General features: G+C 38.7%; 1 long non-coding RNA gene across 4 annotated transcripts in view; it reads left to right on the top strand.

Moving 5' to 3' along the window:
- Positions 1 to 11,916, top strand: part of LOC148127637 (uncharacterized) — a 108,014-nt gene extending 96,098 nt beyond the window's left edge. For all 4 annotated transcript variants that reach the window (XR_015740980.1, XR_015740979.1, XR_015740982.1 and 1 more), the window contains one exon: positions 11,710 to 11,916. This is a non-coding gene — a long non-coding RNA (uncharacterized LOC148127637). The remainder of the gene's footprint in view (positions 1 to 11,709) is intronic.
- Positions 11,917 to 13,888: the final 1,972 nt, after the last annotated feature.

The following is a 13,888-nucleotide window of genomic DNA, read 5'->3' as shown; positions in this document are numbered from 1 at the left end:
AAGGAAAGGGAGTAATAAGGAGAAGTTGGGATAAGATATGAAGTTGAACAGATAAGGTAAATATATATATTAAATTGTGTTTATATGGAAATGTGATAATTTGGAATTATTCTGTCTTTAAATAGGATGTCTTATTGTTTTTTTCAGAAAAAGATCTCTTATGTTATTATATCCTATGCTTTGTTTGTCTGTATATTGTTTTGTAAAATTAATAAAATTTGTTTAAAAAAAACTGTTAATATCATATTTATTTTATATTTTATTTTTAAAATACACAAAAGACTAATAAAGTTTATTTTTTAAAAATGATTTGTGAGGGCTCTATTGGAGCTTCCGTCATTCTGAGGAAAGACATTAGCACCACTGTCATAGATGACAGCTGGACATAAACAACAACGTCATGGCTAATCCACCCCGTGAAATTTCAATGGAATAATTGAAAAGAGGAAAAACAGCCTTCAAGTAACTTGTACACACCCAAGTAAATAGCTGTAGAAATTGTAGTTCTTATAGTCCAACAAAGCTAGAATGTACCAGAGTGAGAAAGAGTATATTTAGTTATCTAATGTCTTGGAAAAAATGCCTGAAAATGACCTCTTCTTGTCTGCAGGTATGCTCAGATTTATTTGCTTTATGCCCACATTCTAATCCAGTCATGGAATACAAATATCCATAGCTAATTTGTTTTAAATAGCAAACAACTTTTCTCACTCTGCTCAGCAAAGGTGTCACATTTCTATTGTTCTGCTTGATCAGGGTTAAAAAGATGAATGTTATGCTTTGTTATGAAGCTGCTTATATGTATAATACTAAATGCCAAGGCTGTACTGGCTATAAGGAACCCTATACGGGAGCACCAAGGACTTGAGTGCTGCCCCCACAGGTAGGAATGGATTCCATGAAAATCCTGGCCTGAGTTATGGTTCTTGCAGGCAATGCAGAAGGTAGCAAAGACCACCAAGAAGTCTAAGAAGGCAAAGAGGAGTGCTTTTCTCTGAGTAGGCCTCAATGAGGTCATCAGCTAGAACCATCCATGTGGACATGAATACATGCAGACGTGTGTGTGTGTGTGTGTTATATGTGTGTATGTTTGTGTATTTGGATGAATCCCAATCTACTGTTGTTTAGAAGAACCATGAAGATCTAGCTCTTCATCCAGGTCTTCAATTAGAGAGAGTGAGGCCTCTTATTTAATTGCGCTTGCCATCTTTTTTCTTTATTTTGTTTTAATGATTAATTGTAATTTGTTGTGAGCCATCTTTGAGAATCATGTGGGATACAAAATTTATATACAGTATTTATAAGTATATAAAACTTATATCCTGCCCAACTCTGTGTATGCATATATAATATTTATAGACCAAAGCAATCATATACTGATTCTCAGTGTCTCACAATATAAACCAAGACAGCAATTTTATAACATTACACCAACTGCCAAAATAAACTAACCTAAACTTCAAAAGGCGTCTGGTGTCACCCAAGGACACCTAAGTCATGGACAAACTCTTTTATGGGGAACACTACTTCATCAAGAGACAATACAGGGGGCATAGAAGAACTCTGATATGCAAACAGTAGTCTAGGGTTCCCTTTAAGTTCTCTTCCATCTAGTTTGTATCAGTTCCAGGTACTAGGACAAAATGTCTACAGCATCTTCAGTAGACCCCAGGCTCACACTGTACATGCTGATGATAGGGAACCCTGAACAACTGGATAATTTTTCCTTGTGGCTATAACTGTGAAATAAGAGGAAAGAGAACACTGACCCCTATGGCACCCCATAAAGAGCAACCAAGGGGCCAATCACTCCTCCCGAGTTACCAATTATTGGAACTGGCCACCAAAGTAGGAATGGAACCACCCAGTTTCCAGCCTTGTAGCTCGTTGTATCAGGATTCAAAGGTCAATGATATCAAAAGCCACAGAGTGGTCTAAAAGCCCCCATCTTGATTTTTGACACAAGTCTTCAGCCACAGAGATCAAATGCTCTCCCTCTCTTTCATATCCAGACCTGAACTCTGACTAATAAGGGTCAAAGTAATCCACTTCATTTAGGGACCTGAGCCATCATTTCCACAACCTCTACAAAAAAGAAAAGTCAAGAGTTGGAAAAATAGAAAAATGGAAAGTTGGTAGTTGTCTAGTTCCAGGGAGGGCTCCTTCAAGAATGGATGAACCAAACAACTGTAATAAACACAAAATATACTTGTGATTATGTAATAAAAATGAATGTATAAATGAAAACTAGGGGACAGGGATAAACATGGCATATTCAGGATGCATGACTACAAATCATGATCCCAATTTGAGCACCTGTCAAATACCCCCCCCAAGAGTCAAATTGGCCCTCTCCCATGTCCTTCCTAACATCACCACACACCTTACCAACATTAATTGCCATGTGCAGTATACTTCTAACAGTCTAGCTTGGTATTATCCACCCAATCACTTATTCATCTAATACTAACTACTTAATCTAACTAATCATCTGAAGCAATTCATTTATATTAACATACTCCAATTTTTCCTGATGTTTTTCTGTGCCCTTTCATACATACCATAACACTAGTATGCATTAAATTACAAGGTTCTCCCAATAGTGATGTCCTGTCCCTGCAGGAGAAATACTCTCCCGTATCCTTATTGGTGGTCACTTGGAAAATGTGCTCTTGTAAGTTGCACTCAGTCTGATTAGATCTTTTCCAGCTCATCTAATTTTGCAGATCAGCTCCAAAAAGTCTTCTGGAGTAGCTAGCGCCAAGGATCAATGATTGATACCTCCCCTGATATTTATTTTATTTTTTATTTGATTTATTTGATTTGTCAATAGCTTACAAAATAATAGGTATAAGTATAAACATGAGTAAGAATACAGAGAATAGATACGATTAAATGGGGACAATAGGACAGGGGCAGGAGGCACGATGGTGCACTTATGCACACCCTTACAGACCTCTTAGGAATGGGGTGAGGTCAATAGTGGATAGTTTGAGGTTAAAGGATTGGGGGTTTGAGGATGTAACAACAGAGTCAGGTAGTGCATTCCAGGCATTGACCACTCTGTTGTTGAAGTCGTACTTTCTGCAATCAAGTTTGGAGCAGTTAACATTGAGTTGTATCTATTGTGTGCTCTTGTATTGTTGCAGTTGAAGCTGAAGTAATCATTGACTGGTGTCCCTGACAAAACACCAAATTCTTTTTGTTCCATTATCATGCATGTTGAGTACTTCCTTTCATGCTTCCAAATCTGGTTCCTCAGTTATCCTGGCTGCCCTGCCAAAGTGGCTCATATCTAATCAATCAATCAATCACTCCTGAGCTTTCAGGAAAAGCCATTCTGTCCCCAGTGGCTCACAGGCAAGTCTAGGGATGAATCCAAGAGCAGACCCCCTCAACCTTACCCAATTCTCACTAATTTATCCAACACCATCTAACTTCACTGTCTGATAACATCTATTACGAGAATGAGCTACAGAAAGCAGAACAAATCAGATCAAAAATAGTCATCTCCATCAAGAACCATCCATAATTTGCATCCTTTTATTCAGTTGTATTTTCTTTTTCCTGTTTTTTTTACTACTAGTTAAAAAAAAAATACTAAAATTTTCCTCTTCCTATCACAAACTATCTTCCAAAGATAAAAACCTGCATTAACATTCCTAACATTCCACCTAATATTGGAGCTGGCAACTAAACAACTGGTCTATACCCCCCACCCTACCCTCCCAAAAATGTTAAACCAGTGACTGGCTTTCATTTCTGGTGTCACAAGGAGAGTGAAATGGAAGAATGGCAAAAGGAGATTGAAATGCTTTGGGGGGTGGGAGGAATGCTAGGACTAAAAGATGCTATAGACTTGAGAATACAGGCCTGTTCTTGACTAATTTAGGGACAAATATAAAGAATCAATATAATCAGCTCAAACTGCAATTGATGGTTAAGCTTCCCACACCAACCACACCAATTTACCTTTCAGGATAAGTCTTAGTTTTAAGACAGACAGACAGACAGATGATAGATCACTGATGATAGATAGATAGATAGATAGATAGATAGATAGATAGATAGATAGATAGATAGATGATAGATAGATAGATAGATAGATGTTAGATAATTGCAATTTTTGCATTGGTTAGTTTATACTGGTCAGTGACTGCAATCAAGTTATGTCATGTAATATCAGGAGAAGGAAGGAAGCATAGAGGTTATTTAGATGATAAGCGGACCCACAACAGGTTAGACAAAAAACTCCACCTAATACTTTATTGTGCCTGATACTTTCTCCAAACAGGGCAATGCTTTTGGCCCAGTTGGATGAGATTAGTTACCAGTCATTGTGTTCTGACTTAGCCATGCAATCAAGTTCCCTAGGCTTTGACTTATTCAGACTCTTTATATTCCTTGCTTTCCTTCAAAGGTTTTGGCCCATGTTGGGGATTTTGTGCAATTTGGTTGCTCCTTAAGTTATTTCAAGCCATTGGGCAGAATGGCTGCCAAGCTCTAGGCTGAGCGCCAAGATGAGCTCTGAGTAGGGGCTGCCGAATGTCAGACTGAGCTCTCAAGGCAAACTCAAAGCAGAGATCAGACAGATTTTTAACTGCTTAACTGGATGCTAAAACTCTGTTTTCCCCCCAGTTCCCGTTTAACGGTTTCTGGAGAGCACTTTCCAGTTCCTTATTTGTTGGCAGATTTTTCTTCTCTTACCCTCTTGCTCACCTACACCCCGCGCATACCTTCAAGGGTTAGCTTTTTTTCTTATGTATGTTAAGAAATAAGAAATATAAATCAATAAATACAATGCTGAAAATGTGAACAAGCATCTGTGTACATCAGCACACAATAACAGACAACCTCCTTCATAATATAGCTAGTAAGAATGGGAAAAGTAGAATAAGTTTACATGGAGAAGTGAGAGCATTCCAACAATCAGTCTCAGTATCTTACTCCTGCACAAATACAATACAATGAATTTAGGTGCTCCTCAACTTACGACCACAGTTTTGTCCAACATTTCTGTTGCGAAGTCACTTTTTTTTAGTGCTGTTGTAACTTTGAATGGTCATTAAATGAACTGTTGTAAGTCAAGGACTACCTGTATTAAACCCATGTTAATTGCTACTGGAATAGGTGAATGGGTTTGGAAAGAGGAGAAAATCTCTCTCTATAAAAATGGCTGTGTGTGTGTATATATATATATTTTCCAGCATAACTCTGGAACACCTCGAGAAATTTCAATCAAACTTGGTACACAGACAACTTACTCTCAGGAAACAAATACTGTGGGGATAAGACACCCCTAGCACCCCTCAGGGTGTGTGTTCTGGTGTGTGTTCTGTGATGATACAACCTATAGCACAGTGAAGTTGCCATCACAGTTGCTTCACGGTACTCCAGAAGGGGGCGTTCCATCGTCTCTTCAGGAATTGTGGAGACGTTAATGGAAGGAGGGAGGCCTGTTTAATACAGGATTGGGATAAATAAATACCTGGGCAACTCCAGGTTATCTGCTAGTATACATAAAAAAACCCTTGGTCAATTCTACTGTTCCAGTCAAGATCATCCAGTGCCCTGTTTATGAGCAGATCCAGCCCACTAATTTTATTAAGCACACCACAGCAACTGAGCTTGAATGCAACAGAATTTGTACAATTGCTGGTACTTAGACATGGCATGCTGTTTGTGTAGTCTATCGTAATTTTTGCAATTCTGTGAACATGAATGTCTGCCTATGGGACATCCTCAAGGGCAGCCATGTCACAGGGATATTTTTTTTTCAGCCTGATGATGTCTAAGCAATGATGGACCCCTATTCTACAAAGTACCTGAAGGCAGGAGGAGAAGCAATGGATGGAAACTGATCAGGGAGAGAAGCAACTTAGAACTAAGGAGAAACTCCCTGAGAGTGAGAGCAATTAATCAGTGGAACAACTTGCCTCCAGAAGTTGTGTGTGCTCCATCGTTGGAGGATTTTAAGAAGACATTGGGCAGTCATTTGTCTGGAATAGTATAGGGAGGAGTGGACTTAAGATTTGTGGACTTCAACTCCCAGAATTCACCAGGCAGCAAGGGTTGCTGGGGAACTCTGGGAATTGAGGTCCAGGAGCCTTAAAGTTCCAAAGTCGGATAACCTGGTGGGTCTCCTGCTCAAGCAGGCGGTTGGACTAGAAGACCTCCAAGGTCCCTATTCTATGTGCTAACACTTGTATACATGTAGAGAGCTCTTGGGAAGCTGAACCACTTCTTGGTGAGCACTATTATATTGAGGTAATCTAGATAAAGCATTCACCATGAAGTTCTTCCCCCCTGGAATGTACTTCAATGAAAAATTAAAGCGCTTAACGTACTGCGCCCAGCGAACTTGCTTGGGAGACAGCTTCCGAGGTATTTTCAAAGCCTCCCAATTTTTATGATCCGTCCACACCTCAAATGGGTGTTTTGCCCCTTCTAAGAAATGCCTCCAGATTAATTTTCTCAGATTCAGAATAATGTCAGCTGGTGCTCCATTCAAAATCCAAGAAAGAAATACTTAGACTCCATTAATCAGAGAAAAGATATCTTTTACTGGAAATCAAGTGGTAGCAACAAAAGAATTCTGAATCTGAGAAAATGGGTGTGTAAATCACATATACAAAGTGATGGCAACGTTCCCACCCCCAATAGTTCAATTGGCTCATCCAAATAAAGTTGAGTATATCATCATGTGGGCATCTCCAGGTGGTGATAAGGGCTCTGTCCGTTGACCTTGACATATTTTGATAAAGAGTTGCAGCTGCGCATAGCATAGGATAGAAGCCTAAGCAAGAACCTTCCCCTCCAACTTATACAGTTCTGTTTTGTAATACCTCCAGTTCACTTCCCATAACCATATCCCCACTCCTCCCCCATTACTTATGACAGCCGAAAGACTTTGAGCCAATCACCCGGAGATGGGAGTTCTAGTGAAAAATAATAACATTCTCAGCATTTATTGCAGAATGTTCCAAGTGTTCTGAGCGCTTCATAAACACTAGCTTGTCAAAGCTAATGAGCCATTATCTTAGTAATTCTTGCAATATTCCAGGCTCCTAGGCAGGAAAGAATATAATGTTAATTCACTACTCTGAATACGAGAAAAGGTCTTATTTCTTTTCCATCCTGCACTCCTTTCTCCACCAAGCTGTTTATTTATATTACATTTATATCCCACCGCAAAATAGCAATGCAACCTTAGATAAGAATATCTACATATTTTCCAAAATACTGCCTAGCCCTGGTGGTTATCTGCCCCTAATAGAATAAGAGAGTTGGATGGGACTTTTGGAGATCTTCTTGTTCATCTGCATGATCAAGCAGGAGACTCAATATCATTCTTTCCTTTTTGACTTGTTGATTGTCTCTTTTACATGGCATGTAGATATTGTTTTTGTCTATGTGTCTATTGATGGCTAATTTGTGCCAGGGTTCCAGAAATTCCCCAGCGTTTTTGGACATGGGTTGGTCGAGGATAGTCACAGTTTCCAAGCTGTTGAAAATGGCCTAAAAAACAGCTTGAAAACGGATCAAAAATGCCCCCAAAATAGGCATGCACACACTGGCCAGCTGGTCTTCAGGTGTCCGGTGCTCCGGTGCACGTACTTACATGCACATGAACACACATTCTGGTTTGGTCATTCGGTGCTGAAACGGTTCACCATCACATCCTATACCATTTCAGACAAATGGTTGTCCAATCTCTTAAAAACTTCCAGTGTTGGAGCATTCACAACTTCTGAAGGCAAGTTGTTGCACTGATTAATTATTCTAACTGTCAGGAAATTTCTTCTTAGTTCTAAGTTGCTTTTCTCCTTGCCTACATATGTCTGTACCTACAGATATGAGAATTGTACAGGCAATGGTTTTCCCTGTGACCCTGGACTTGGAGGAAGCAGGAGAGTGTTAATACTTTGGAAATTTGATGTTGGAGAAGAATCCTGAGAGTATCACAGTTAGCTACAACACTCAGCAAATGGATCATAGAGCAAAGTCCCGAGTTTAACCTGGGCACAAATGACCTGACTTAAATTATTATATTTTGGATTCATTTAGTGAAAATCTAGTTCTATTGTACTGTTGTGAGAATGGAAGGGCCACGTTGAGAGGATTTCTAAGATTTGTTGCCTGTGTTGTCAGCACATAGAGAAATTGCTCACCATTGGTTAGGGAAGCTTAACTATAGATAAGAAACTCTTAGACCAAGGACAGTAACTATCTACAATGCAAAATAATGTTTTAACAGGAATCCAGTGTTTTATCTTATCTTTTTTTCAGGTGATGTCTTACAAGTTACCTTCCTGCAAGGCAATTTAACATATTGCATGTTCTTTCACTGCGGCTCAATTAGTTCAGTCACTTAGTAGGATATATTGACATTCCAACAGCTGTGATAACTAGATCGTTTTTGTCTGCCTTCCACAAGCAAGAAAGACAAGAATGAGGATGTTTGCATGAAGGTCATGTGAAACAGAAATTTGTGCTGCTGAATGATTTTTAAACAGCTCTGGCAGAACCATAAGCTTTAAGCCACACAATGCAAAAGCTAAGGATGCTTGGAATCCAAATAATCCTAGAAACTATGCCACAAAGCTCATTGTATTTCACAACTCACTCCACACATCATCACATGCTACTGTATTGGCGGTCACATATGCATCATATATAACTTCCAGATAATTGGATGCTCAATAATTATTCTTCCCTATGGCTCAGTTTTTAAAGAGTAACTTGTGTATATAAAATTTGAGGGCCTGCCATCTAGATAGCGCCTTTCCTCCACTTCTATCCCTGACTTAGTAATCTGAGTGTTTTCAGTGAAATGTGATTGTGCAGAGAACTGGAAAGAATTGTATTTTTCTACAAGGATATTGATCCATAAGATGATGATAGACATTACAGTCATCGTAAAATGGAAGACTGATTTTTTTTTGCCGGGGGGGAAATAAGTTTACACAATCCTCCTCCTCCTCTTCCTCCTCTTCCGTCCTCGTCCTCATTCTAGCCATTGTCTACCCACTGCAGGATGAAGGCCTCTTTCACATGTTTCCAATCAATATGGTCCTGAGCTTTCTTTTGCCAATTGGGCCCACCGTACTTACTGATGTTGTTGCTCCATCTTATTTTAGGTCTGTTTTGTGAACACTTTTTTTTTTATCAAGTGGGATCCATTCTATGACTGCCTTGATCCACCTACCCTCAGTTCTTCTTGCTATGTGACCAGCCCATTTCCATTTCCATTTTTTAAACTCTCTTGAGTAGAGAGTTTCGTTTGTTCTCTAATCCACGTGCAGGTCTTTCTATCTTGTCTTGTAATGCTGAGCATGTATTTTTCCATGGCTCTTTGCACCACTCTTAGTTTTTGTATCAATTGTGAGGTTAATGTTCATGTTTCACTGGTATATGTTAGAGCAGGTAGCACACACCAGTCAAAAACTTTTCTCTTCAGGCACAGGGGGAGGTTGTTCTTGAAAACTATGATTAGCTTGCTGAATGCCTGCCAACTACATTTAATGCAATTTCCTTTACTGTATCACCTTCCACTGAGATCTGTTGGCCAAGGTATATGTAGTAGTCTACCACTATCTAGTTCTCCAGATATAAAACGGCTTGCCTTCAGAAGTTGTGGATGATCATCACTGGAAGTTTTAAAGAAGGATTGGATAACCATTTAACTGACATGATATAGGGTCTCCTGTTTGAGGGGGCTTGGACAAGAAGATATCCAGGGTTCCTTCCAACTCTGTTATGCTGTATTCTGTTAGGGGCAGATAGCTACCAGGGCTATACAGTATTTTGGAAATAAATAAAAAATGTGATTTGGAGCACACAGGAGAGCAACTTGATATAACGCTTTAAGGCAGCTATGTTTTTTTGTGGAAACATGGGGCTAAATCATGATCCCATTTGGCTTCACATGTGCTCCAAAGCAGCTTTTTGGAACTATTCAAAACATTTCACAACAACTACGGGAAGACTGAGTTGCGGACTGCCAGGGGCCTGTTGAAGCTAGCCTCAACCTTAAATGAAATTAGGCCATGTACTGCACATGATCCTTGTCTATTTGTGTCTAAATTCATTTTTGACAGACTTAAATCCATGGTTCTTTATTTATTTTTCTCATGAGAGTATTTGCTAATGTTTCCACAATACAGCTTATGGTCAGAGCTCAGATGCTCCCAATGGGAAATGGCAGCCTACCAGAGACCATGTCTTCTAACAAACTTGATAAAGATCCAAAGGATTTCTGCAAGTGAATTCCCTGGATCAGTTTTGGAGTTCCAGCTTATTAGCAGTCATCTTCTGCAGTGCAGTCCTGGGCGGTTTTAGACATGGGCTTTGCGTGCTTTATGCTGCCTGAAAGCGCCGATAAAAGCTCAGCCTCCCCTTTATAGGCACTTTATAAATTATCAGAAGGCTTTAATCCCCTTTTTCATGAGATAAATGGTAGCCTAAGCCTCCAACTCTAATTGACTGGATTTTTTAAAAAGTTTGTTTCTGAAGGAAAGCAGACCCTTCACCCTGCAAAATGCTTTTCACTCTGATTAGTCCTGCAATCAAATACCGAGGGTAGAGTTCAGAAAGAGACTTGAGGTAGGGCTTCCTTACTTTGTTTATAGGCTTTGAGAAATCTTCAAGTAGAGTAAGAAATGGGGTAGCAGTAGCTTCAGGTCATCGATTCGCTCAGTTGTAAAGACTGTGGAATATCTATCTGGTAATAAGCAGCCAATGAAAACAATTAGACCTCAGATAGATTTATTAAAACTTTATGCAAAGTTAATGTATTGGACAAAATATGTTGGGGTCTGAAGCTCTGAAAGATTTTTTATGGCTAAGGGATACACTTCACAACTTGGGGAGGGGGATACACTTAACATTGAAGGAGTAAGGTCTGTAAACATTCGTCCTCCTCCTCCATCCTCATCTTCATCCTCATCCTCATTCTAGCCATTGTCTATCCACTGCAGGATGAAGGGATCTTCCACATGTTTCCAACCAATATGGTCCTGAGCTTCCTTTTGCCAATTGGGCCCACCATACTTGCTGATGTTGTCGCTCCGTCTTATTTTATGTCTGATGTGTGGACACTTTTTATCAAGTGGGATTCATTCTATGACTGCTTTGGTCCACCTGCCATCAGTTGTCTCACTATGTGACCAGCCCATTTCAATTTCAATTCTTTTACTCTTTTGATGATATTGTATACTTTCATTTGTTCTCTAATCTATGTGCAGGTCTTTCTATCTTGTCTTTTGAGGCCAAACATGTATCTTTCCATGCTGCTTTGTGCCAGTTGTAGCTTTTGTATCAATTGTGAGGTTAGTGTCCATGTTTCGTTAGCATATGTTAGAACAAGGTGCACACACTAATTGAAAACTTTTTTCTTTGGGCATAGGGGGTGGTTGTTCTTGAAAATTATGCTTAGCTTGCCAAATGCCTGTAAATGCCTATCAACCACATTTAACATTTTCCATTCATATCACATTCCATTGAGAACTGTTGGCCAAAGTTTATTATGTCTAGTTCTTCTCTGTAGTATGTAATAGTAAAGCAATAACACAAAATGGTTGGGTCAATGCCATTTATGTAGACAGGACCAGTAGAATTATCTGTGTATGTATGTATTGCTTTTTGATCATATTATGTTTATTTTAGGATTTACTCCTCATAACAGCAAACAGTATTATTATTTTTCAGGAATTGCAACCAGGTCAAACCTCAAGGGTTGGAAAAACAGGCTGCATGTCCCCTCTGCTCCAAATTAAATATGAAATGAGACCCTTTTCTTCACCAACAATATACTTTTGAGCATTGACTGGATAAACCTCTTCTAACCAGGAAATGGGGAAAATGTATTCACTTTGCATTTTAATGTGAACAGATTTGCAATAAAAAATAATAACATTCCTTTGAAATTTGCACTTCTTGAAATGTTACTGTATTGTCTTCCAGCTATAAAACAAAATCTGTTTATGGGGACATATACTTCCAAATATGCATGGTTGTGAAAATAAATCACAAAAGATGTTTTGTATTAGGAAAAGATATGTACAGAACATGCATTGCATGAGACAAAATGTATATGTTTAAATATGGGCATTTAAAAACAAACCTCCAACCATTAATGAAAATAAAGGAGAAACAAAGGAATTGCTTGTTGAAATGTAACTTTAGGTAATATGCACTTTTTAAAAGATCTCAAACTCAGTCAGATGAGGAATGCACCAAATTTAAGATTAGAATTAAGAAAATTAGATTTTTGCTAATTTCTCTTTCCCCTTCCAGATTGAGGATTCATTTTATTTTCCATCTCTTATTTTCTCTCTTATTTTCATGCTTTCAACCATGTCTTCCTATAATGTTGAGGCCACTCCTTATATTCTTTTTCACTTTTGTTTCCCAACCTCCTCTCCCAGTTCTCTGGATAATCAGTAATATAAAACTTGGTGTGACACTAAAGAAGAAAAATCCCTTTTTCCTAATCCCCACAGGTCTCGGATTTCATGGCAAAACAGCTCTACAAACAAGACTGCTTAAATGAGGAAAGTCATTCAAACATGGCACACACAGAGTCACGCTTCCCAGCTCACTAGTTATATTTCTTAAAGAAGTATGCACAACCGGCATCCTAACATATTGTCCTAAGTTTGATGTGAATATATCTTGCTAAATTTTCTTTAAGGATATGTCCTCATGTCTCAACCTTTCTTTCATCCCCAAGGCTGCCCAACTTTGGTTTTCTCAAATGGAGTGTGGAAGTTGTGTTTTCCATCCTCTCCTAACTGAAGCCATGCTGTATGCAGGCTTTGTGTTGCTTCATTGGTAGTAACCTTGGCAGAAACGGGAGTGTCCAGGTCTTATTGGCTGATCTTCACTGCTATAGTCACAAACCTTCTCTCTGGTTACTGCAAATTTCTATTTTGGGTTGTGCTGCTGGGTTAATAGACTCAGTATGATTCAGATCACTTGTGTACTGTAAGTAAGTAAGTAAGTAAGTAAGTAAATCTGCTTTTCAAAGAGGTCCTGGTATACCTCTTTCTCCAACAATCTTGTTTTTACTGTACTTTAGTGATGGCAGGTATGTCAGGGCCTCTCTAGTTACTAAAGCAAAAAGTAAGAGTATTTTAAAATGTCCTCTTTCGGGCTTAATTTTCTAATTTCTGAAGAATTTTTTCCCCTCTCTCCTGAATTTCTCACCATTCAGCTTCATCAGGTGAGGAAGGAAGATACATTTCTCCCTGTGTGCACTGGTATCAAGATTACAGATTCTTTCACGATCAAAATTTAGTGAAAGAAGAATTACTAAAAGATCCCATATCATATTAGGCCATAAGAGTATTTCTTTGCCTAACATGTAAAGCAACCACTCTGGTTTGCAAACCAAGGTTTATAATTTAGTGTGATGTGTGAACCCAGTCTATTGTAAGGCTTTCTCCATCCACCCCAAATTGTGACTGATCTATAAATTGAATACATAATTTATGATAGCTGAGTGTTTCAAGAGGTGATGAGTAAGTGAGAGGAGTTTCGTTGATGTAATAGATGTACAGTGCTGCCTAACTCATACGGTGTGATGAGTTGCTGAAAGTTTCTCCAGGACATCTCCAAAGCTTCCCACAAATAACAAAAACATGTCATCTATGCAAAAATGGACAATGGGAAAGAGTATTATAAATTCCAGTTGGGAAAGATTGTCAAAACTCAATGCATAGTTGCTGTTGAATGTTCTTTGACTCTTATGGTGATTGAGAGAATAGAATAAAGTTTATATTGCTTATACTATAAACAGTTACTAGAGTGATTGGGAAGAGAAGATTACTGATTAAATTTTGGGGCCATGCAATTGACACTTAAGATTTAGCCTATTTAGGTTTTT

Source organism: Pseudonaja textilis, chromosome 1, assembly GCF_049901715.1.
Source record: "Pseudonaja textilis isolate UNSWEBS1 chromosome 1, rPseTex1.2, whole genome shotgun sequence".
Taxonomy (NCBI): domain Eukaryota; kingdom Metazoa; phylum Chordata; class Lepidosauria; order Squamata; family Elapidae; genus Pseudonaja; species Pseudonaja textilis.
Note: the sequence above shows the minus strand (reverse complement) of the source record. Positions and strands in the feature narration are given on the sequence as shown.